The following is a 23,666-nucleotide window of genomic DNA, read 5'->3' as shown; positions in this document are numbered from 1 at the left end:
GTTGTTAGACCTTAGACATCTACCTGAGGAGCAGGCTGATAGTATTCGGAAACTGTGTCAGTCGTTTCCCGAGGTGTTCTCTGATACTCTTGGTGTTACTGACCTTATTGAATACAAAATTGAGGTCACGGATTCGATTCCTGTCCGTTTTCCACCGTATAGGCTATCTCCACCTAAAATGAAGGCTCTGAAAGAAATCATCGATCAGATGTTGAAGGATGGTATTATTAGGCCCTCTAAGTCAGCGTATTCTTCGCCTATTTTTCTAGTCCCGAAACCCCAAGGAGGCTTCAGGCCTGTCATTGATTACAGGGCTCTCAATCGGAAGGTGGTGTTGCAATCTGTGCCCCTTCCCGACCTTCATTCTTGTTTTTCATGGTTTCGTAAGGCCAAGTTCTTCACGATCTTGGATTTGAATCAGGCCTATAATCAAATTCCCCTTGCCGAAGAGTCTAAACATCTTACAGCGTTTGCCACGGACTGGAATTTATATGAATACAACCGCGTGCCTTTCGGGCTCCCCACGGGGGCAGCTGTGCTCACTAGGCTACTAGATAGGGTCTTTTCCGACATCAAATTTGAGTACTTATATCACTACTTGGATGATGTCGTCGTATTTTCCGAAACCTTTGAAGAACATCTAGATCATCTGCGAGAAGTTCTCAATCGCCTTCGTAAGGCTGGGTTAACTGTTAAGTTGTCCAAGGTTGCCTTTGCTAAGCCCTCTATGTCATTCCTAGGGCATATTGTGTCACCTGATGGTGTAGCAGTCGATCATTCTAGAACACAGGCCATCCGTGATTTTAAACCTCCCAAGGACATTAAAGGTATCGCCAGGTTCATTGGCATGGTGAATTTCTTCAGGAAGTTCATTCCTAATTTTGCTAATAGAGCGGCGCCCTTAAACCTTCTCCGTAGGAAAGGCATCAAATTCGAGTGGGGACCGTCTCAACAAGCCGCTTTTGAAGACCTTAAATTAGCTCTCTGTAATGCCCCTGTACTTGCTATGCCTGATTTCTCGAAGAAATTCATCGTCCAAACCGACGCGTCGTCGTCGGCGGTAGCTGCAGTCCTTCTTCAAGAGACTGAACTAGGGAGGCGCCCCATCGCCTATGCATCTAGGACTCTCTCGGCTCAAGAAGCAAAGTACTCCATATATGAGCTTGAAGGTTTGGCAGTTTTATTTGCCTTAGAAAAGTTCCGTCTCTATCTGGAACATGTCAAATTCGACTTGGAGACAGATAATCAAGCCTTAAGCTGGGTCTTAGGTAGGCCGCGTCGTACTGGTCGTATAGCCCGTTGGGCCATCCGTATTTCTGCCTTCCAATTCGACGTACGACATATCAGAGGTACCGAAAATGTTGTTGCTGATGGACTCAGCCGTATGTTTCATAACGACGTCGAGACCCATGAACCTGTCGACAGTTCATCACCTTCCGAGTCCATACTATCTGAGGTTAATGCCATCCTAACAGATGCTCCCATGCTCTTTAGGGATATCGAGAAATACCAACGTGAAGATCCGACGCTGGGTCCGATAATGGAAACCCTTTCTTCTGGGGAACATGTCGTCCCTTATGTTCTGAGGAATGGTGTTTTATGTTGCCCATCGAGGCATGATAAGATGATGAAGGTTGTCGTGCCAGCGGTTCTTGTGCCTATGATCTTCAAGTATTATCATGAGACCCCATTAGGAGGGCATCTTGGAATCTTTAAAACCCGTGAAAAGATTCGTGAAATGTTCATATGGAAAGGTATGGACGGTGAAATTCGGGAACTTGTAAAAGCTTGTAAATCTTGTTTGATCAGTAAACCCACCATGTTCACCAAGGTAGGCCTTTTGTCTTCGCATCAAGCGTCGCGCCCCATGGAACGCCTGTATGTCGATTATGTAGGACCCTTCCCCCAGTCAAAGGGTAATGCTAACAAGTTCATCTTTGTGTGCGTAGATGGCTTTACTAGATTTTCTTGGTTATTTCCGACTAAGCTGGCTACCGCTCAGTCCACCATTACTTGCCTAAATTCTATTTTTGCTTCTTTTGGTCCGTGCCAATATATTGTATCTGATAATGCTAAGGCGTTCACATCAAATTTATTTCGTAAATTCTGTTTTGACTTGTCCATCTCTCATGTAACTACTTCTGCTTATTACCCTCAACCATCTCTGGCTGAACGGGTTAACCGTAATCTCTGGTTCGCACTCATTGCCTATCATCATGAAGATCCTTCCAGGTGGGACACGTCCCTGCATTGGATAGCTTTTGCTTTGAATTCGGCGGTTCATGAATCTCACAAGTTTACTCCAACTTCTTTGATGTTCAAGTTTGTTCCCAACTCGCCGCTCTCTAACCTCTGGTCTTTGAATGACATTCTCCCCGAGACAATAGATCCGGATAACATTAAAGATCTTTGGAAGAAGGCTAAAGCCAATCTTAAAGTGTCTCATGAAAAGGTTAGGGAAAGGTATGATCGTGGACGGAGACCCACCACTTTGAAGGTAGGTGACCAGGTTATGGTCAAAAATTTTGTTCCCGCGGGCAAGCTTGCCCCCAGATTTCATGGGCCTTGTATCATTCTCGATTTTCTTACGCCGGTTACCTTATTGCTAAGTAATCCAGCCACCGAGAGGATATTTAGAGTTCACCTGTCCCAGGTGAAACCGGTGTAATTTCTGTGTTAACTTGCTTCATATCATTTTGAAAGGATATGAAGGTTATATTTTTTTTGAGTTTCACTTTTAAGGCATTCTGCCCCTTCTGTAATATTTTGGTTTTAGATGTAAGCCTTGTGTAAAACCTGCCCCGACCCGTTAAACTGCCATCCTGTTCTTGCCACGGCCATTACCACGCTCCCGTCTCCTGCTCCACCTTACACTGTGGCTTCATAATAGTAAATGCCATGGATATCTACACGCCGCTGGCCCCTCAACCTCTCCACAAGCCTGTACCCTCAAAGAAGATGATAGTCCAACACAATTCTGCCGCCTAGCTTTAATGTTTCAGCGCCCCCGCAGCCGCGCAGCGCCGTGCAGCGACTGGGGAGGGGGATGGGCCCCCTCCTCTCCAGCGAGGACGACATGTGCACGGCGAGCCGGAGCTCTCCTCCCGGCCAAGGCTGATGTGCGGCGCACGACCTGCTACATGCCCGCACCCTGTATCTGTTCACCGCGGGCGCGGCGTACTTCAACACCTCTGCTCCCCTCATAGTGCGGGCGAGCGGTATCTCAGGGTACTTGAGGGGTCCGAGCGGCCTCCGTTGGACGCAAGCTGCAACGGCCGGTCTGGCCATCCGACTCAATCTACATCAACTACATGGACAGTCACCATAAGCAATAACTACACTTGGGAATTCAACAACAATATTTGGTGGACATAGCAAAATTTTTCTTCACCTTTAAGTATTAAAAGTTTATCTTCAGAAATTCAAATTCTACAAACATAAAGACTTTCATTCACCTGCAACAACAACATTTTGAAACTGAATTAAGAAATCTTGTAAATGCTTCTGCTATCTATCTTCGTATCAACATCATTACTTGGACTTTGTTTCAAACTGATTTCATGTGTCACCCCTGGAGGAACTTTTGGGGGGGAAGGTCTGTACCGGGCGGTACACCTCTACACCGTTTATTTAAAAGTTGCGCCAGTTGAAACTCCTCTTCTGGAGGAAGGTTGAACTTTATCTATTCTATTAATTCTCTACTTTCTCAGAAGATGTCACCACGTGGAAAATTTTGAGTTTTTGAACTGTGTCACTTTTGATGTGTTTTTGTTTAGCTTGAAGTAAGAAGTGTGAACTTTCTCTTCTAGAGGACACTACTGAAGATCAACAATAGTGCAACCTAGTGCGGAGTCAAAGAACTATTTTGTTGAAGAAATTTTTATTTCAAATGTTTGTTCTTTGCTAAATTTCTTTCTGTTATTGTTTAAGTTGGCTGTATACCCCTCTCTTTCCCCTTGTTTTGCATGTAGCCAATCCCGAATTTCTTAAATTAATTTCTATCCAATCTGGTGTATCTTCCCCCAACTTGTATCTGTTGCGGGGTCCTATCCAATAAAAACATTGTGGGCGGGTGTTTTCATTCCCCTAACGCCTAGAAACTTCCGCGAGAGTATATAAACTGCTGATTTTAGGGTCTCCGGGCCACTTCTGTTCCATCTTTCAGTGTATTAAGTACATAGCAGGAGGCGGGAAGCGCCTCTTTCTTCTTCAGCCGTTCAACACCAGGTAATGGCCTATTAATAACTTCTTTTCTTGCTAGGTTGGCAGTTTAACACTCGCGGCGGGTTCGAAGCATTTCCATCATGTAACCTTTTCCTAAAATGTAATTACTCTTTTCATCTTTTTCTTGTAAAGCTACATATTGGGATAGAGAGTGCTAACCCTCTCGAGCTCCCACTCACATTTGTTTTGAGGTGAACTTATTTTTTTCAAACTATTCTTCGTTTATGTAATGTAAAGTGTTCTTCTCTAAGTCACCTCTGTAGTATGGGATTAGCCCTTGCGTTAGCGGCCCAGAGCCAGATTAGGTTTTAAAAACAAAGTGTATTAGGAGTGCAAGATCGCCTCCTCTCAAATTGTTATTTTAGAGGTCATGTAATCAACCTTCTTTTCATGTAATAGACCTCCGTAGGTTGGGTATTTTACCCCTGTGAATACGTCCTTAGAAGGACAGCTTGAAGGTAGAGTTTGGTGTGGCCTGGTAATAGGCTTACAATTTTGAGAGCGGATCGCTCTTTGAAATTTGTTTCTGTATGCCTCGTGCAGGCTTTATGTGTAATGTTTGGAGCCAGTGCTCCTGGGCATGAATGGGGTTTTCTGCCCCTTGGCTAAAATTTTTTTTTGGAGTAAGGCGGGGCTGATTGCCCAAGAGTTATGAAGTAAGGGCACTGAGCCCGAATCCAGTAATATTGTACCTACATTTTTGCTACTCTGTACCTGTTATGATTGTTATCTCTTGTTTTTTGAAAAGAAAATATAACCTAGTTAAATTTTAAATTAATTTTACATTGCACGTTAATTTCGTAGCTTGAAACCCATTCACACCCGCACCTTCTTTCACCTCTACCTACCACGGATATCTCCGTAACAATTATTATTATTATTATTATTATTATTATTATTATTATTATTATTATTATAGTCAAACAGTCGTATGAGCACACACGTGTTCAGTTCAAAATGAATTTATGTACACTAAGGTCCATCATCAGTTATAATAAATATTTAAAACATACTAATCCGTACAGATGTGTCGTCAAGATAAAATCGAGCGCAGTTAAAATAAACTATAAAAATAAAGAAGAAACGAATTACAGAGTGTGTGAACCTAAACGCTAGACCTTAAAAATGTTGTTTTATGATATAACATACCATTTGGAGGGCTGGCCTGGCATGCTGTTTAAGTGGTATTTTTAGACAAAATCCACATTACTTCTGAGACATTTCTGGGCATTTTAAATTCGTTTGACAATAACGTTAAAATTACAATAGAAAAAGAAAATGACAATAAATTAAATTTTAGACCTCGCATTGATAAGACAAACAACAATAGTAGCGGTATAGATTTAGAAATTTCAGAAAACCCACACAATCTGTTACTAACATTAAGAAAGATTCGAATTTCCCAGGAACCCATAAAGAAGCAGTACCGGGCGAGTTGGCCGTGCGCGTAGAGGCGCGCGTCTGTGAGCTTGCATCCGAGAGATAGTAGGTTCGAATCCCACTATCGGCAGTCGTGAAGATGGTATTCCGTGGTTTCCCTTTTTCACACCAGGCAAATGCTGGGGCTGTACCTTAATTAAGGCCACGGCCGCTTCCTTCCAACTCCTAGGCCTTTCCTATCCTATCGTCGCCATAAGCTCTATCTGTGTCGGTGCGACGTAAAGCCCCTAGCAAAAAAAAAAGCAGTAGCCTATATAAAATGAGGAAGAAAACTAAACTGAAGAAAATCAAAATATTAAAACATAATGCAAATGCCAAATAATGGTAGGCAGGAAAAAACGTAAATAAAGAAATATAATGAAAACAAGAAAACATTAGATTTTAATCATAATGTCACATTTAGACCTTTCGGAAGTGAAATGTTTAAAATTGCAAATATCTTCAAGAAATTTATGTTAAAGACAGCTTTTACAACTAAAAGCAAAATATCAGATCAAATCTATAATTAAAATACTTTCAACAAAATATATGTTTATTCCAATTCGGGAATAAATAGGCTCGGTTGTAGTGACTAAAACGTTTTACATAGGAAACACTGGTCGGACAGTAACTTAGCGATAACTTAAAAAGCTTGTCAGTCTGTAGAAAACACAAGTTAAATATTACACTAAAACATGCCTGTTAAAAACACATTATTAGAGCCCGGATTTTGATGCATTAATAGGTTAGAATGCAAACTTTACTGAAGCGAGTAGCAGGTATAGTTTACCTTCACAACGATTAAGCTCTGGGGTTTGCATAAACATTAGGGTTTACGGCCCATCATGGCCCCTAAAATTTATGTTACTTTTGTTACATTATGGAAGAGCGGGTGGCTGAAACTTCCTACTAACCAAATTAGTTTGCAATCTAACCTGTTACTGCATAAAAATCCGGGTTGTACACATTATTATTAGAAAAGGAATAAAATACACGCTATTAAAGTAAGAATGGCATGTTTCGTTCTTAAAAGGACATTGTCAGATTCTACCAAATCACATTCATATTTGGAAATATGTGTGTTTATTTCTGTCCAGACACCTATGAAATTAAAATTAGGAACTTATCGTTATTTCCATTTGGATGTCAAATTCAAAGGTGATCCGACAGAAATAAATATAAATATTTCCAAATATTGAATGTGACTCGGTAAAATCTGATGATATTTAAGTACGTAACGTGTCATTCTTTGTTTAACTTTTTCAAGTCCAGAAAATACAACAGATATTCAGCTTTTGCAAATCGTGTTTATAATAACAACCATAATTTTCAAGGCATTGAGAAAGCCACATGACGCTAAATTTAAAGGTAACTACGGTGTAGAATTAAATACCCGTGAATCTATTGAAATATTTATGGCACAGAAAAAAATAATCTGATAAGATTTTAAATGAAACCGCTAGTAGTAACATACTGTTTACAACCTTGAGATGACGCAATGTCACGTGCCACTTGTACACTCCATGATCGAAGCTGAACGTCTATTCAGTAGCTGCCTAACAACTCTAACAGCATGTCCAGCCAGCCCTTCTAATGGTATGTTTTATATCATAAACCTACTTTTTAAACGTTTAGTGTTTAGTTTCACACCCTCTGTCATTCGCTTCTTCTTCATTTGTACCGTTTAATTCACCTGTGCTCTATCTTGACGACACACTTATGTGAATTAGCATGTTTTAAATATTTTTTTTAATCACTGATGATGGACCTTAGCGTCCAATAAAACCGGTTTTGAACTGAACAATTGTGTGCTGATATGACTGTTTGGATTTAATGATAATAATAAATTAGAATAAATTAGGAGTAGTGGAAAGAAAAAGTATATGGAAAAAATTCGGTTCGCCAAGAACTACAGAATTCTGGAAATTAAGAAGTAAGGATGAAATATACCGGAACATAGAAAACACATCGGATGCAATTCGGAAGTGGCAATTTATATTTTTTTTTTACATGGATGACAACAGGTTAACCAAACAGATCTTCAAATATCTCTGGAACAAGAAGTCAACAACAACTTGGATTCATTAAGCCAACAAAGATTTGGAAAGAAACAAAAGAAGGGAAGAGGATACAGCCGAGAGAAAGATTTTTAGAAAGCAAGTGTTGAAAATGGAGGGATTCCAAGGTCGAGAGGGAGAGGAAACAGGATCAAAATGGTCCGAGGAAGGGTAAAGAGGCATAGTGAGAGGATGAAGGAGTGTTGGAGGAACAAGAATGAAGAACAAAGGATGAAGCATTGAAATTGCCACGTGGTCCCTTAGAAGACCCTAACGGAGAAAGAATAATAATAATAATAATAATAATAATAATAATAATAATAATAATAATAATAATAATAATAATAATACAGTCAGCACTGTTTTTAACATACCGGCTTTGATATTTTATGGTGATTATAAGATAAAGAATAATTTATAGGTAATCTGCCACCTAGGCGTCAGTCCTAAATGCAGATGATTGATTGATTGATTGATTGATTGATTGATTGATTGATTGATTGATTGATTGATTGATATATTTATTTATTTACAAATTGCTTTACGTCGCACCTGCAGATATAGGTCTTATGGCGACGATGGGAGAGGAGTGGGAAGGAAGCGACATTGACCTTAAGTAAGGCACAGCCCCAGGATTTGCCTGGTGAAAAAATGGGAAACCACGGAGAACTATCAGCAGGTATGCCGACGGTAGGGTTCGAACCCACGATCTCCCGAATATAAGATGATAGCTACGTGACCCAAACTAAGCGGCCACTTGCTCGGTGATTGATTGATTGATTGATTGATTGATTGATTGATTGATTGATTGATTGATTGATTGATTGATTGATTGATTGATTGATTGATTGATTGATTGATTGATTGATTGATTGATTGATTGATTGATTGATTGATTGATGACATTTCGAAGAATGAAGGTATAATGGAAGGAGAAAAGTAGGTACAACAACAGGCATGAAAGGAAAGACGCTCTAGACCTCGCAACTCTAATAATGTCGAAGTCTGAAAAGAACAAGAACTGACTAAGCAGGTCGGATAAAATATTGCTGGTGAGGAGCCTTCAATGCCAGTCCCAGTAGTGCAGGGCCTCTCAGGGTTCATGCACTGTGCACGCTGCAAGAGACGACTTGGCTTGGTCGAACAGAGTGCAGACCCCCCACTCCTCGATTTGGAGCAATAGCGCTTACTCTCTCTTTCCTCATGCCTGTCTCGCTCGCTCCGCCTGTCTCTCTCTGCCCCACTTGCGCCGTAGCGCTCCAAATCCAGGCTGACTTGAGCCGAGCAGAGGCGAGTTGAGCCGAGCTTAGCCGAGTAGCCCAGAGACGAAGCGTTGATCTGAGCCATGCCGAGCGGCAGCGATGCACAGTGCACGGAGCTCTTTCGCCTCTATCTGCACGCGTGAGATTTTGGGCGTTTGAGAGGCCCTGCAGTAGTGGGTCGTGGTCGTGAACACACGCTTTCAAGTTGAGAACGCCTGGTACTTCCCCTGTCAGTCACCTGTCAAGATTGGCAGAGGGTACAGTGGATGTCATCTACCACGCCTACCCACAGACGGGACAGCTACGAAACCTTTATGTGAGAGGCTTTCAACCTACGGACCGCGGGCCACATTAGGCCCACGTAACGTTTTATTAACCGTCTCCCCGCAAAGAAATTAATATTACAACTATGGTATTTTTGCGTTGCACCTCAGGGGAAAAGAAGCGTTTCTACTATTTGCACCTATGACTCACTAGACGATTGTTATGAAATATTCAAGAATTATGTCTTTAATCCTGCAAATAGAGGGCGCAGAACGCTGTTATACAACCTTCATCTACCGATTTTCCCACAGCTGTGGGGTCGTGGGTGCAAACTGTGTCACGCATGTGGATTTAGCCGTAATTTACAGCCGGATGCCCTTCCTGACGCCAACCCTATATGGAGGGATGTGTCCAATATTGCGTGTTTCTGTGGTAGTTGGAATTGTAGTGTGTTGTATGCATATGGAGAGGAGAGTGTTCGGACATAAACACCCAGTCCCCGAGCCAGAAGAATTAATCACAAACTATGAAACTCCCTGACCCGACTTCGAGTCGAACCTGGGATCCTGTGAACTTTGCAGGCCTCAACGCTGACTATTCAGCCAAGGAGTCAGACAGCGCTGTTATACAATCATTTTCTAAAATCAGCTATCAAGGACACCTGTGCATTTTTTTTCGCAGTCGCTCGGTTAACTAGACTCCTGCTTCTCCCTGTTGCATTGGCATCACTAGCGCTGCAATGATTTGTATATTTTATTCTTTTTATTTACTTCAAAGGCGAGTGGTTGTAACATACTTGAAACTTTTGATTTATCCCTTTTAGTGTGACTCTTCCTCTTCTTCGCCTAGTCAGTGCTGTCCCCTGACACGAAAGGTTGGAGACCTCTGCTTTAAATAATAATAATAATAATAATAATAATAATAATAATAATAATAATAATAATAATAATAATAATGGCGCGTGCAGGTGCTTCAATTTAACGCCGTATAGGTGGCATATGCGTCTGTGAGGATGGAGCCCTACATATGATGAATTCTAATGATGAAAACGGGACACACACCCAGTCTGCGAACCATCGGAAGTAACCAATGAAGGTTAAAAACCCGGACATTGCGGGGAATCAAACCCTTTACACTCTGGACTAAAGGCCAGCACGCTTACAATTTAGCCGTAGAGCCGGACTTTGCCGTTACTTCCACTGATTTATGCCGGGATAAGATATGAGTAGTTTCGGTTTGTCTGCCATAGTTATTGCTCTACCATTGTTCATGGAAGTTATTAACAACCCTGTATTTCTCAGTGACAGGAGGTTATTTCTCTGTCGTTCATATTCTCATCTCCTGTGTTAATGTTTCGGGCATCGAATTCCAGAGCACTCTTATTCTTCTTCCTTATCTGTTTACCGTCCAGGGTTGGTTTTTCCCTCGGGATCAGCGAGGGATCCCACCTGTACCGCCTCAATGACAGTGTCCGTGAGCTTCCGACTCTGGGTCGGGGATACAACTGGGGAGGATGACCAGTACCTTGTCCCGGCGGCCTCACCTGCTATGCTGAACAGGGGCCTTGTGGGGGGATGAGAAGATTGAAAGGGATAGACAAGGAAGAGCCAAGGAAGCGGCCGTGGCCTTAAGTTAGGTGCCATCCCAGCATTTGCCTGGAGAAACCACGGAAAACCACTTCCAGGATGGATGAGGTGGGAATCGAACACACCTCTACTCAGTAGACCTCCCGAGGCTGAGTGGACCCCGTTCCAGCCCTCGTACCAGTTTTCAAATTTCGTGGCAGTGCCGTGAATCGAACCCGGGCCTCCGGGGATGGCAGCTAATCAAACTAACCACTACACCACAGAGGCGGACCTAGAGCACTCAGTTCCTTAAATCCGTTAGATATAAATCAGATTATTTTCTTGATATGCCAACAGAATTCTTTTCAGGGCTAATTCCCACACGTTGACGTCTTCCATGTCCGACAGCAATAGATATTAGGTTAGAGAGTACTGACACTGTTTAAACATTTCTCAGAAGGGAACTTTCTCACGTTTGCAGCGTATATTGGCTTTACATATAAAGCTATGCTGGATGATCCCATATTCCGGTAATTGCACTGTAATTAACTTGTCTTTGAAACAATCTGTATTCCGCAATCGAGTTCAAGGAGCGCTGAGCAATGGAATGAACTGTTTGAACTACTGTACTCCAGATGTCACAAGGCAGGATACGTCCGCGTACTTTGTTTCATTGAGGCAGACTTTAAATACCATTATTATAAAGTGGAAAAGGCACTGCGTCCACTTACAAGAATGCGGCGAGAACACTCTTGGATACAAACATGGTACGTGCGTATCATGTTCTGGTACACTCGCCGCTGCCATAACCCGCCTAAGCAGGTCGTCTTCTGACTCCACCGGAGTCTCGTAAATCCATCTCTTGTCAAAAGTTCTTGTAAGTGGGCGGAAAATGGCGTGTGGTCTCCGAAGAGGTCTGGTGAAGGCCTTTCGAGTTGACGCCGCATAGGTGACCTGCGCGTCTGTGGGGATGGGGGAGCCCCCGAGTCATCAGAATTAACGAATGAAGGTTTAAATCCCCGAGCCGGCCGGGATTCGAACCCTGGACCAAAGACCAGCATGTTAACCTTTTAGCCATGGACCCGGACAAGTGGTCGCAGAAGCACTGCAACAACATCCCGCTGTAGGCCCCGAGCCATCGGAATTAACGAGCCAGCCGGGATTCGAACCGCGGACCAAAGAGCAGCACGTTAACCTTTTAGCCATGGAGCCGGACAAGTGTACGCAGAAACACTGCAACAACATCCCCTGTAGGCCCCGAGCCATCGGAATTAACGAATGAAGATTCAAATCCCCGAGCAGGCCGGGATTCGAAACCTGGACCAAAGACAACTCACCAACTCGGTGTGACTGGCAGTAAGCTGACTAGCATTAGAAAAAGGGGCCTGTCATTATATTGATAACAGCACAACTCAATTTTGACTTGCTGTAGGGAAGGTGCCTGCCATTATAATAAAAATTCCTCGATTGTTATGTGTCTGGAAGTAGGAAATGGGGCCTGTCATTGCAACGAAAACTCCCCAAATATATTGTGACCGCGTTGCAGGCAATGGGGCCCGTCATTATAATGCATATTCCCAAATCGATTGCGAATGGCAGTAGGTTAGTGGACCTGCCGTTATGGTCACAACTCCGCAACTCGCTCTTTACATTAGAAGCAACGTATGTGGACCTCCCTATGCGGTTTCTCGGATAACCCTCAGAGACATGGAATTTAAAAAAACATGTTATTCACTGCATGTACAGTAATTTACTTATATATCCATATATAATACACAATACCGTAGCGAAGCACGGGTACATTTGCTAGTAATACCATATAAACTTCTCAGGGACATGTTTCGCCCCATGTCTGAAACATCCATACATGGTTTACAATGAGAATTACATTACGCATTAAAGACCTTTTAAATTTACTTGCTATAATTATAAATAAAAGATGCCACAAAATGCACACTATGAGTGTCGAGAAATGATAGTGTCTTTTATACGTGAAAATTAGAAGCTTATTAGTGCTGTTCTTTTTCGATTCTAAGAAAATCCAAAGTTAAAGTGGATCCTCTTCATAATAACTTGCAGATCATTGGGATACTAACAGTTTTGAGTAAAGAGTGTAATCTTTCTTGGGTACATTTGTCCTAATGCTCAGTGTACCTGTTCTTGATAAAATCAATATCAATTAATTATAAACAACAGCTGGGATATTTAAGAATAAATTAGATAAGATTGAGTTTTGTTATTAAAATGCTGTAATGTGTAACATCATTCTCATTGTAAACCATGTATGGATAGATAATGTTTCGGACATTTGACCTTAAGGTTCCCTAAAGGCTGATGATACCCTTAACAAGGGGCGAAACATGTCCCTGAGAAGTTTATATAGTATTATGTAGATTTCAACCACTTAGGACGTGGTTTGTATTGAATACAGTGTTGCCAACTTATATTTTCAATATCCGCTAAATACTACTAAAAATCTGCTACAATTCCGCCAAGAAATCAGATCTCAAATAATGAGCAATAAAAGTTAGCATTAATAATAATAATAATAATAATAATAATAATAATAATAATAATAATAATAATAATAATATAATTATAATTATAATTATAATTAAATTATTAAATAAATAATTAAATTATTAAATTATTAATTATAATTAATTATTTATTATTATTATTATTATTATTATTATTATTATTATTATTATTATTATTATTATTATTAAATGTCTGCACTCACCTGATCTGTGAGTTTCACTGGGATTAACACCCTGCCTGCGAGCCGGCGAGCTAAAACTTGTAGGCGTTTTAGTGCCGGGTGCAAACTAGGTGAATCCCGTACTTCAAGGGCCACACACAAAACAGACCAGTTTATTAAACGGTCTTCCTTCCTAGCATAAATATAAATACTACTCTCTCACAGTTTCATTATCTGCCGTCATTTGTCTACTAAGAGAAAAGTACCCTTTCCCCACGCATTACAAATTTATGATACCATGATCTCATAACATCAAATCCAAATAACATGTTTTCCTCATGTGACTGCCAGCTCCTTATAAGAAATACCGAATACCTTGGAGACGGACTGGAGTACAAATTTTTAAAAACGTAAAATGGATAAAACACTAAATTCCGCTATAATAAATTTAGAATTCCGCCTAAAAATCCGCTGTTCGCTAAATGATATATTTCTCCGCCGACAGACTTCTAATTCCGCCAAATTTAGCGGAAAATCCGCTAAGTTGGCTACACTGATCGAATATGTGGTGATAATAAAATAAATTATTTTTGTGATAATTTTGCTTATAGTCAGTTTCAATAGGGATCAATCATGAGAGTTGTCTCTTGCAACTTATCTTGTTAATCCGTGGGAAGAGTGATATACATCCTGTATTTTAAAAAATATATTTCTCTCATAGGTTCCTTGTAAATTATTGACAAACTCTAAATTCGTGAGGTCGTAGAATACACTCGCGGTACCCCATGATTGTCGTTAGAGGTTTTCCATGGGCTCTCCACTTGGGATTGGCAACAAACGGACCCTAAACTGAACGTGGCATTTCTTCCACTTAACTTCTACCAGTGTTTCAGTTCACCTTTCCTACCAGATCTTCCTCGGTGAACTTTAATATTCTTCCGACCCTACGGCGTTAGGTTTTCGAGGCTTAGGGAGTCTTTCATTTTCACGTTCAACATGGCCCTTCTCTTTCTCTTGCCGGTACCGTAATACTGTCAAGGATCGGACCTCTTTCATTTTCGGTGCTCAGTTAGATTGAAAACAAGCATTCTAGTTGAACTGAACCCTTAAAAATAATTTCCACCATAATCATTACCGAGCTCGATAGCTGCAGTCGCTTAAGTGCGGCCAGTATCCAGTATTCGGGAGATAATGGGTTCGAACCCCACTGTCGGCAGCCCTGAAGATGGTTTTCTGTGGTTTCCCATTTTCACACCAGGCAAATACTGGGGTTGTACCTTATTAAGGCCACGGCCGCTTCCTTCCCAGTCCCAGCCCTTTCCTGTCCCATCGTCGCCATAAGACCTGTTTGTGTCGGTGCGACTTAAAGCAACTTTTAAAAAATAAAACGTCATTATTGACAAAAGAACGACTGACAAAATCGAATCAGGTACTTTTTGTCGCCGCTTTAGACTCGGTCTTTGCAATTGTAATGTATGATGATGAGTGGAATGGAGTACCTCTTTTTTTTTTTTTTTGCTTTACGTCGCACCGACACAGGTAGGTATTATGGCGACAATGGTATACGCAAGGTCTAGGACTGGCAAGGAAGTGGCCGTGGCCTTAATTAAGGTGTGGCTTGGTGTGAAAATGGGAAACCACGGAAAACCATATTCAGTGCTGCCGACAGTGGGGTTCGAACCCACTATCTCCCGGATGCAAGCTCACAGCTGTGTACTCCTAACCGCATGGCCAACCCGCCCGGTGGAATGGAGTACAATCATTCGAGTGAGACACAGGGGTTCTCAAATTAAGAGCATGTGTTGGCCACCAAGGTACACCTAGCTGATTCTAAACTAACTTCCACGTCCTTTTAGCATCTTATTCGCTTTCAACTTTCCTATACGACCTCCCTTGGTCAACTTTTGTTCTTCTCCGACCCCGACTGTTTAAAATTTCCGAGAACTAGGGAGTCCCTTTGCCGATACCATCATTTTTCAAGATTCGGAACTCGTCATTTTATTCTATAATTAGTTTTAACATGAGATGATTGCCTAGCTGTACAGCTCAGGGGAAACATGGGTTCTATTTCCACTCATGGTTTCCATTGAGATAGTTTTTGTACCAAGCGTACAGGCCATGACCACTATTTCCCTAAAACTAGTTTTAATAATTTATTCGCGTACTTCTAGTACACACCCCAAAATCACTACACCAAGAATACATGTACAAAACAGAAGAGACAGTAGGCTATGCCGCCTCAAATACGAGCGTTTGCCCCGTTTGCCTCATCATCAATGTCCCACATGTCTACCATTACGATGTCCTTCAGTGTTCAGTTGGAGGGCTCTTTTCGTCATCGAATGATCGCCGCATCCCATATCATGATCACGCTACCGCGATCGAGCCTCCTCTCTGTGGGTGAGGGCGCAGAATACATCCACCTACCTATCGTAGGTGGGGACTAAAACGGCAGTTCCTTAGGAGATCTAACTTGGGAGTGTGAGTAGGCCACCACGGGATCGTTAGCTGATCCTGGGACGTCTTCTACGTACCAGTGCTAGGGCTCTCGCTTTCATATCTCGTATCCGACCTTTCTTGATCAGTTCTTGTTTTCTAGTGACCCCGACGATATTAGATTTACGAGGCCTAGGGTGCCTTTAATATTCATGCCATTCACTTTCTTTTGCCGATAACTTCATCCTTCTGTTTCGCTCTCCCTCTCCCGCCTGATAGTGTTAAATAGGGATAACAATCATCATCACCACCACCGGAGTAGAGTGTCTCTAATTTTTTTACTCATGCTGGACTGCACCAAGTTTTTGACGCACATCCTCATTTGTGCTCAGTCCTAATAACAACAACTGTATTGTGTTAAGAAAATAATCCTGCATTTTAAGTTCTCGAATTCTCACGGAATTAAATTCTCAAGTTCTCTAAAACATTTATTTTTCAATGTACAGCTGGTACGATTGCAGTCGTTCAACAACCCACTGTTCCCAATTAAATATAGATATGCACATGTGCTTTTCATTAGTGCAAGCTCACTATTCTTTCCATTGAAGGTTTTCATTGATCCTTTTGAAGTATGCACTTCCATGTGCAGATAGAATTCAAGTAGCTTTTGAAATTGTGAGTAATGATCATCAGGTGATGTTAATCCGGCTACACTCCCTACGACTGGTTAAACATTCATCTCCAGTGTTCAGGATTGTGGTTGAAATGATCTCGCCACGAACCTGCTACGCTGGCGTTGCAGGGGAAGAGCTGATACTCCCACGTGGCGCGTCCCAGTTGGCGGATGGGGGGATCCTAACCGGCTTGCCGGCAGACTTAAGGGAAATAAAATACCTCTCGCGAACCAAACACACAACCCCCTGTGGGTGGGGGACGCAGACGAAGAAGACACCCACGATATCCCCTGCCTATCGTAAGAGACAACTAAAAGGGGCGACCAAGGGATGATTGTCTTGGAACCATGAAACTAATTGTGATTAGTACCACCAAGTGGAGAACATCATGGGTCGCTTTTGTTTGCGCGTAGTACCACTGCATTAGGTACCAAATACGTAGCACACAGGAGCACCGTGCGGTCGGCTTTTGCAGTACCTGTGATTAGTACCACCATATGAGCAGTACCATGGGATGATAGCTACCATGGTTCTGCCTACCCACTATACGAGGAACACCACGGGATAGTACAGGTCCCTACGGTTAGTACTATCATGTGATGAACACCATAGGGTTGCGTTGCCTGTAAATGGCGCCGCAATGTGAGAAAAACCATAGGACTGTATCATATGTCGAATTTCATAACCTCTGAGTAGTACCATAATGTGTGGAATACCGCGAGTCTCTGCTACTTTTGATTAGTACCGCAACATGACAATTATCATGGTTCTACTTTTCTAGCGATAGGTACCGTTATGAGGGGCCGATAACTTGGATTTTGGACCTCCTTTAGACCGCAAGCATAATCGATTTAGTGTTATGCTATAGCAGCAGTTGCTTGGTCAGTAATTCTATTGTTCTTCCGTCATTGCGGGTGGCATCCACTGATTGTTTTAAATTCATATCCATCCATTCATTCTTCGTCCTCACGTTTTGAATTCTGGTCAGTGGAGAAATTTTGACTTTTAATTTGTCATTACATTTCGTCTCATTTCGTACCATTAGGGGCCGATGACCCCGATGTTAGGCCCCTTTAAACAACAAGCATCATCATCGAAATGATCTCGTTGTCGAATAACCTGAAGAGTGCTTAGTTTCAAGAGATCTAGGTCAGTATGTTCATTGGTACGTAAGGAAACTACTTCCAAAGGAGAGCTCCACCATTTCTACACCTCTTAAAACCTGTAGTGCACTAGTTGAAAAGACGTGAAGATATATTATTATTCTTTCTTTCTTCCTTTCTTTCTTTCTTTCTTTCTTTCTTAATCCTTTACCCTGCCGGGTTGGTTTTTCCTCGGCCTCGGCGAGGGATCTCACCTCTACCGCCTCAAGGGCAGTGTCGTGGTGCGTGAGACTTTGGGTCGGGGGATACAGTTGGAGATGAGGATGACCAGTACCTCGCCCAGGTGGCCTCATCTGCTATGCTGAACAGGGGCCTTATATGGGGAACTGGAAGATTGGAAGGGATAGGCAAGGAAGAGGAAATGAAGTGGCCGTGGCCGTGGCCATAAGTTAGGTACCATCCCGGCATCTGCGTGGAAGAGGAGTGGGAAAACACGGAAAACCACTTCGAGGAGGGCTGAGGTGGGAATCGAATCCCCGTCTACTCAGTTGATCTCCGGAGGCCGAGTAGGTCTCCGTTCCAGCCTTCGTACACGTGTTCAAATTTCGTGGCAGGGTCTCCAGGGTGGCAGCTAATCACACTAACTACTACAACACAGAGGCGGACATTATTATTATTATTATTATTATTATTATTGATGTGAATTTGCCTTCGGGAGATAGTGGGTTCGAACCCCAATGTCGGCAGACCTGAAAATGATTTTCTGTGGTTTCTCATTTTCACACCTGGGGCTATACCTTAATTAAGGCCACAGCCACTTCCTTCCCACTCCGAGGCTTTTCCTATCCAATCGTCGCCTTAAGACCTATCTGTGTTGGTGCAACGAAAAGCAAACTGTAAGAAAATAAACACATTGAATATTGAATTTTCACGACCGCATTGTAATCGAAACAGACTTTCAACGTATTAGGTCGTGTTACGTACATGTAGTAAGTGTTGAAGAGATGTTAAATACAGAACAAAAATGGCCAGCCGGACACCAGTGGGATCCGAACCCACAACCTCCCGATTACGCGTCGGTTGCTCTACCAATTGAGCTATGGTGGCCTAGGCCATCTTTGTTCTGTTTGAAAGGATCTGAGCTACAGGTCTGGCACTGTTGTTAACGCACTGTAGAGTGCGTTTAATTCGCCCGTTGTGGGGCATGTCAATGAATATTGAATTTTCACGACCGCATTGTAATCGAAACAGACTTTCAACGTATTAGGTCGTGTTACGTACATGTAGTACGTGTTGAAGAGATGTTAAGTACAGAACAAAAATGGCCAGCCGGACACCAGTGGGATCCGAACCCACAACCTCCCGATTTCGCGTCGGTTGCTCTACCAATTGAGCTATGGTGTGCTAGCAGCAGTGCCAGACCTGTAGCTCAGATCCTTTCAAACAGAACAAAGATGGCCTAGGCCACCATAGCTCAATTGGTAGAGCAACCGACGCGAAATCGGGAGGTTGTGGGTTCGGATCCCACTGGTGTCCGGCTGGCCATTTTTGTTCTGTACTTAACATCTCTTCAACACGTACTACATGTACGTAACACGACCTAATACGTTGAAAATAAAAACATGTTTACTTATGGTAGCCAATCGCGTGATGTAAGGGTAGAGTACCTGGTTTTTATCCTGAGGCTCCGAGTTCGATTCTCGATCAGTCCAGATAATTTAATTCTGGATAAGGGCTGGAATGGGCTTCATTCAGGCTCGCGAAACCAATTGAGAAACTGTTTGAAACGTGAGGCAGCGGACCCCGTCAACAATGCCAAGCAATATGGCTGAGGATGTCGCTTCGTTGACCCCGTGACATTCCAGTATCTGCAGACTGTCCGGCTGGGAAAGGGTTGTGCTGACAGGCAAAGGCTCTGGTGGTTATTGTACCACGATTTTGATACTTATATAGTCTACTTGTAGTTCTTACTGCTGTACTAATTGAAGTATCTCCAGTCTGCAATACGGAAAGCAATGTGGTTAGGCCTATGTGTTCTGCTTCAACATTTCTCGATATTTACTTGTATCGATAAATATTTCAATGTTCCCTGTATGATTATTCTTTGAGGATTCAAGGATTTACCTTTATCCTGGGATAATTCTGATATAGGATCATGCTCAATACTAGTGAGGTCCAGCTCCATGGCTAAATGGTTAGCATGCTGTCCTTTGCTGTAAGGGGTCCCTGTTCGATTCCTGGAGATTCGGGGGTTTTAACTTGCATTACTTGATTCCTATGGCTTGGGGGCTGTGGTTTGTACCGTCTTCAGCAGTAGAATTTTTCTTATGTAGGGACTCCTCTTCATAGACATGCAGGTCGCTTGTACGGCATCAACTCGAAAGACCTGCACCAGTCCTCTTCTGAGGTCACACGTTGTTGATGTTGTTGTTGGTGTTATTATTATTATTATTATTATTATTATTATTATTATTATTATTATTATACCACTATTGGCATAACGCCACGATATTTGATTCCTTTAAAATTGGTTTTAGCAATAATAACAAATTAATAATAAATTTTTATTACTATTTTTATCGCTAACATAAACTTTATTACTTGCCTTTCTGTTATGTTTTTCATCCACTTTGCACTGTGTACAAAATGTTCAGCCTGGATGAAGAAGCTGATGGGAGTTCAACAAATCCAAGAAACTTCAACTCTTAATAATTTTGCTTGGTATTTGAACGTCGTTTTCCAACCAGCTTGTGTTCGCATAAACCTGTAAAATATGTTGTTATTTCTTACAATGTAAGTAGCGGTTTTAAGCATTTCGATTTGTACATTTAGCATATTTGTAGCGTTTTGAAGAAAAGATATAATCTGTTAATTCTGATGAGTAGATAGTGTCTTTTATAATAATAATGTGAAATAAAAGTCGCATTTCACCTCAGTGTAGCAGTGGGCTCATCAATTAAATTGCTACACCTTTCCAAGACGTTGGAGGCTAGTGTGTCATTTGAGAAACAACAAGAGCTATTACTACTACTACTACTACTTTTTCAGTATGCCGGACTGAGTGGCGCTGGCCTTCTGACCCCAACTTACCAGGTTCGATCCTGGCTCAGTCCGGTTGTATTTGACGGTGCTCAAATACGCCAGCCTCGTGTCGGTAGATTTACCAGCACCTAAAAGAACTCCTGCGGGACAAAATTTCGGCACCTCGGCGTCTCAGAAAACCTTCAAAGTAGTTAGAGGAGCGTAAAACCAAGAACATTATTATTATTATTATTATTATTATTATTATTATTATTATTATTATTATTATTATTATTATTATTATTATTATTATTCAGTGTTTGCTAGCGGTTTAATGTCGCAGTAGCTCAGATTTTCGGCGAGGATGGGATAGGAATTGGAAGAAGTCAGCCGTGGCCTTATGGTACACAGCTTCAGCATTTGCGTGCGGCAAAAATGGGAAACCACGGCAAGCCATCTTCAGGGCTGTCGGTATGGATTTGAAACCATACAAGCATATAATTACGCAACCCATACTACGCAGACAGCTCGCTTTTAGGTAGCTCTGTTAATAGAAGTTTTCATATAAAACTCTCCTCTGTTTCCATCTTGGATGGTCAGAGACTGGTAAGACGACAGTTGTGTACGGTACCTTTTTATTCTTTAAATTGTAAATTTTCGTTTGTATTCTATTGTTGTTATTGATTGGGTCCAGTCGGTAGACTGGTTTGGTACAGCTCTCCATGCCACCCTATCCTCTGCTAACCTTTCCACTTCTACGTAACTACTGCATCCAACATCTTTTCAAACCTGTTTGTCATATTCATGCTTTCATGTTCCCCAACCGTTCTTACCGCCTACATTTCCCTCACAAACAAACTGTGCAAATCCTGGGTGTCTTAAGATGAGTCCTATCATTCTACCTCTTCTTGTTGTGAAATCGTTCTCATTTCACTAGTTCGATTCATTATCTCTTCATTCGTGATTCAATCTATTCATCTCACCTTCAGCATTTTCTGTAACACCACATTTCAAAAGCTTCTATTATCTTTCTTTCTGAACTAGTTATTGTCCATGTTTCACTTCCACACAATGCCAATCTCCAGATGGATATCTTCAAAAACACCTTTCCCTTTCCTAGATGAATGTTCGAAGTGAGATTTTAAGGCTTATGCTAGTCTGGATTTTATGTCCTCCTTAATTGTAGGTATCTGAATATTAGTTGCCAAATACATAGAAATTACATCATTCGAGATTAATTTAAGACTGATATTTCAAATGATGGGAGCTTCTCAGCCTGCTTTGTTCCCCTCGAAAGGAAGACGATTTCATTCTCCCTCGGGAGGTCGAACAATATGAATATTGTGATGTTATGACCTTAACTCACAGTTAGCCAATAGGTTACAGCAGGGCCTCTGAAACGCCCAAAATCTCACGCGTGCAAACTGAGGCGCAGAGGTCCTGTGCAAAGTGCATCGGTCCCACTCAGCTCGGACCAGCGCGTCGTCTCGGGACGACTCGGCTAGGCTCGGCTCAACTCGGCTCGGATTTGCAGCGCTACGGAGCAAGTAAGAAAGAGAGAGACAGGCGGAGCGAGCGAAACAGGCGTGGGGAAAGAGAGAGACAGCGCTATTGCTCCAAATCGAGGAGTGGGGGTCTGCACTCTGTTCAACCAAGCGAAGTCGTCTTTTGCACCGTGCACCGCGCAATGCACTGATGCATGCACCCTGAGAGGCCCTGGGTTACAGAGAACTCCTAATGCGTGCATTCGTTCCATTTTCAATGTGATACCGCGTTCACATATCTTTACGTATGCTAAACCTGCATAATTAGGAGGTAATGTTATATCCAGTGAGTACTGCAACACCGCCTCGCAAAGCCCATTCGAATTCGCCCTCGAAGCGATCTGATTGGCTAACTTCAGCAAGTGATAAAATGACAACGAAGCGAGTTATCGACGTAACTTATTCAAATTGCTCATCAGTATTACCAACGCTCTAATGCTCATGTACTCGGTTCACGTTATTTCCGACCACCCTGTTTTCGTTATATGTCAGTACCATTTTGTTATTTAATGTTTATATTCTCACGCATTGAATTCGCGTGTGTTTATACTCAATCTGTTTCTCTTTCCTAGTGACTGCCCCCACATACAAATCCATCCGAAACGCATTCCAAACATGATTGAACCGTCTGCTCCATTCGAGGCTCTGCTGTTTACGAGTACACCACTCTGCTTTGATGTCGGCCTTTACTCTGTTACCTGGTGATGCGCCGGACAGCCTCGACCTGGCTTGGATCGCTCTTCTGTTGCGGCAATTTGGAAACGATTACGTTATTAGATTATTGATGTTTCATAACGCATGGAGATTTACTGGGGCGGATATTTTTACCAGAAGCCAATATCAGTGTTCGTGGTTAGTACACATCCTTCAAAACTAATTGGCCTCTGTCAAAAGCGGAATAGCTGACTAGAGAGTCTAGTGTGTTTCTCCTCATAGCCATAGATGTCGTAACTAGCTCTTCCGTGGATCGATGGTAGAGTTTCTGCCTTAACACCACAAGATTGCGGGTTCAAACCCCACTAGAGTTAGTTGGAAATCGAACTCGAGGCCTTTTGAGTCAAAAGCCACTACGCTGACCAATCGGCCAAAGAGCCGAACTATAATAAGTCCTCACCTCATATTGAAAATGGCATAGCTGCTTGTGGGTTCTATGAATTAGATTGTCTCTCGGAGTTCTTATACTATAGCCTACTTTAAAAGTAATATCTCTTGTGCCGTAATTGTTTATTTACTCGCATCATTAATCTACCAGTAAAATTCTATATAAAAAACAAAACAAACCTTCAACAGCCCCGAAGAGCCTTGGCCTACCAAGCGACCGCTGCCCAGCCAAAGGCCTGCATATTACGAGGTGTCGTGTGGTCAGCACGATGAATAATCTTGTCATTATTCTTAG

General features: G+C 42.2%; 1 protein-coding gene and 1 non-coding gene across 6 annotated transcripts in view; one reads left to right on the top strand and one right to left on the bottom strand.

Annotated features, from left to right (window-relative positions):
• Nucleotides 1-23,666, top strand: part of LOC136871659 (high affinity cAMP-specific and IBMX-insensitive 3',5'-cyclic phosphodiesterase 8) — a 1,461,726-nt gene that overhangs the window by 1,301,215 nt on the left and 136,845 nt on the right. The gene's annotated exons all lie outside the window — the stretch shown is intronic.
• Nucleotides 18,736-18,812, bottom strand: TRNAT-CGU (transfer RNA threonine (anticodon CGU)). Its single transcript has one exon. It is a non-coding gene; the product is annotated as a tRNA-Thr (tRNA).

Source organism: Anabrus simplex, chromosome 4 (genome assembly GCF_040414725.1).
Source record: "Anabrus simplex isolate iqAnaSimp1 chromosome 4, ASM4041472v1, whole genome shotgun sequence".
NCBI classification, from domain to species: Eukaryota; Metazoa; Arthropoda; class Insecta; order Orthoptera; family Tettigoniidae; genus Anabrus; species Anabrus simplex.
This window is presented reverse-complemented; position numbering and strand designations above follow the sequence as displayed.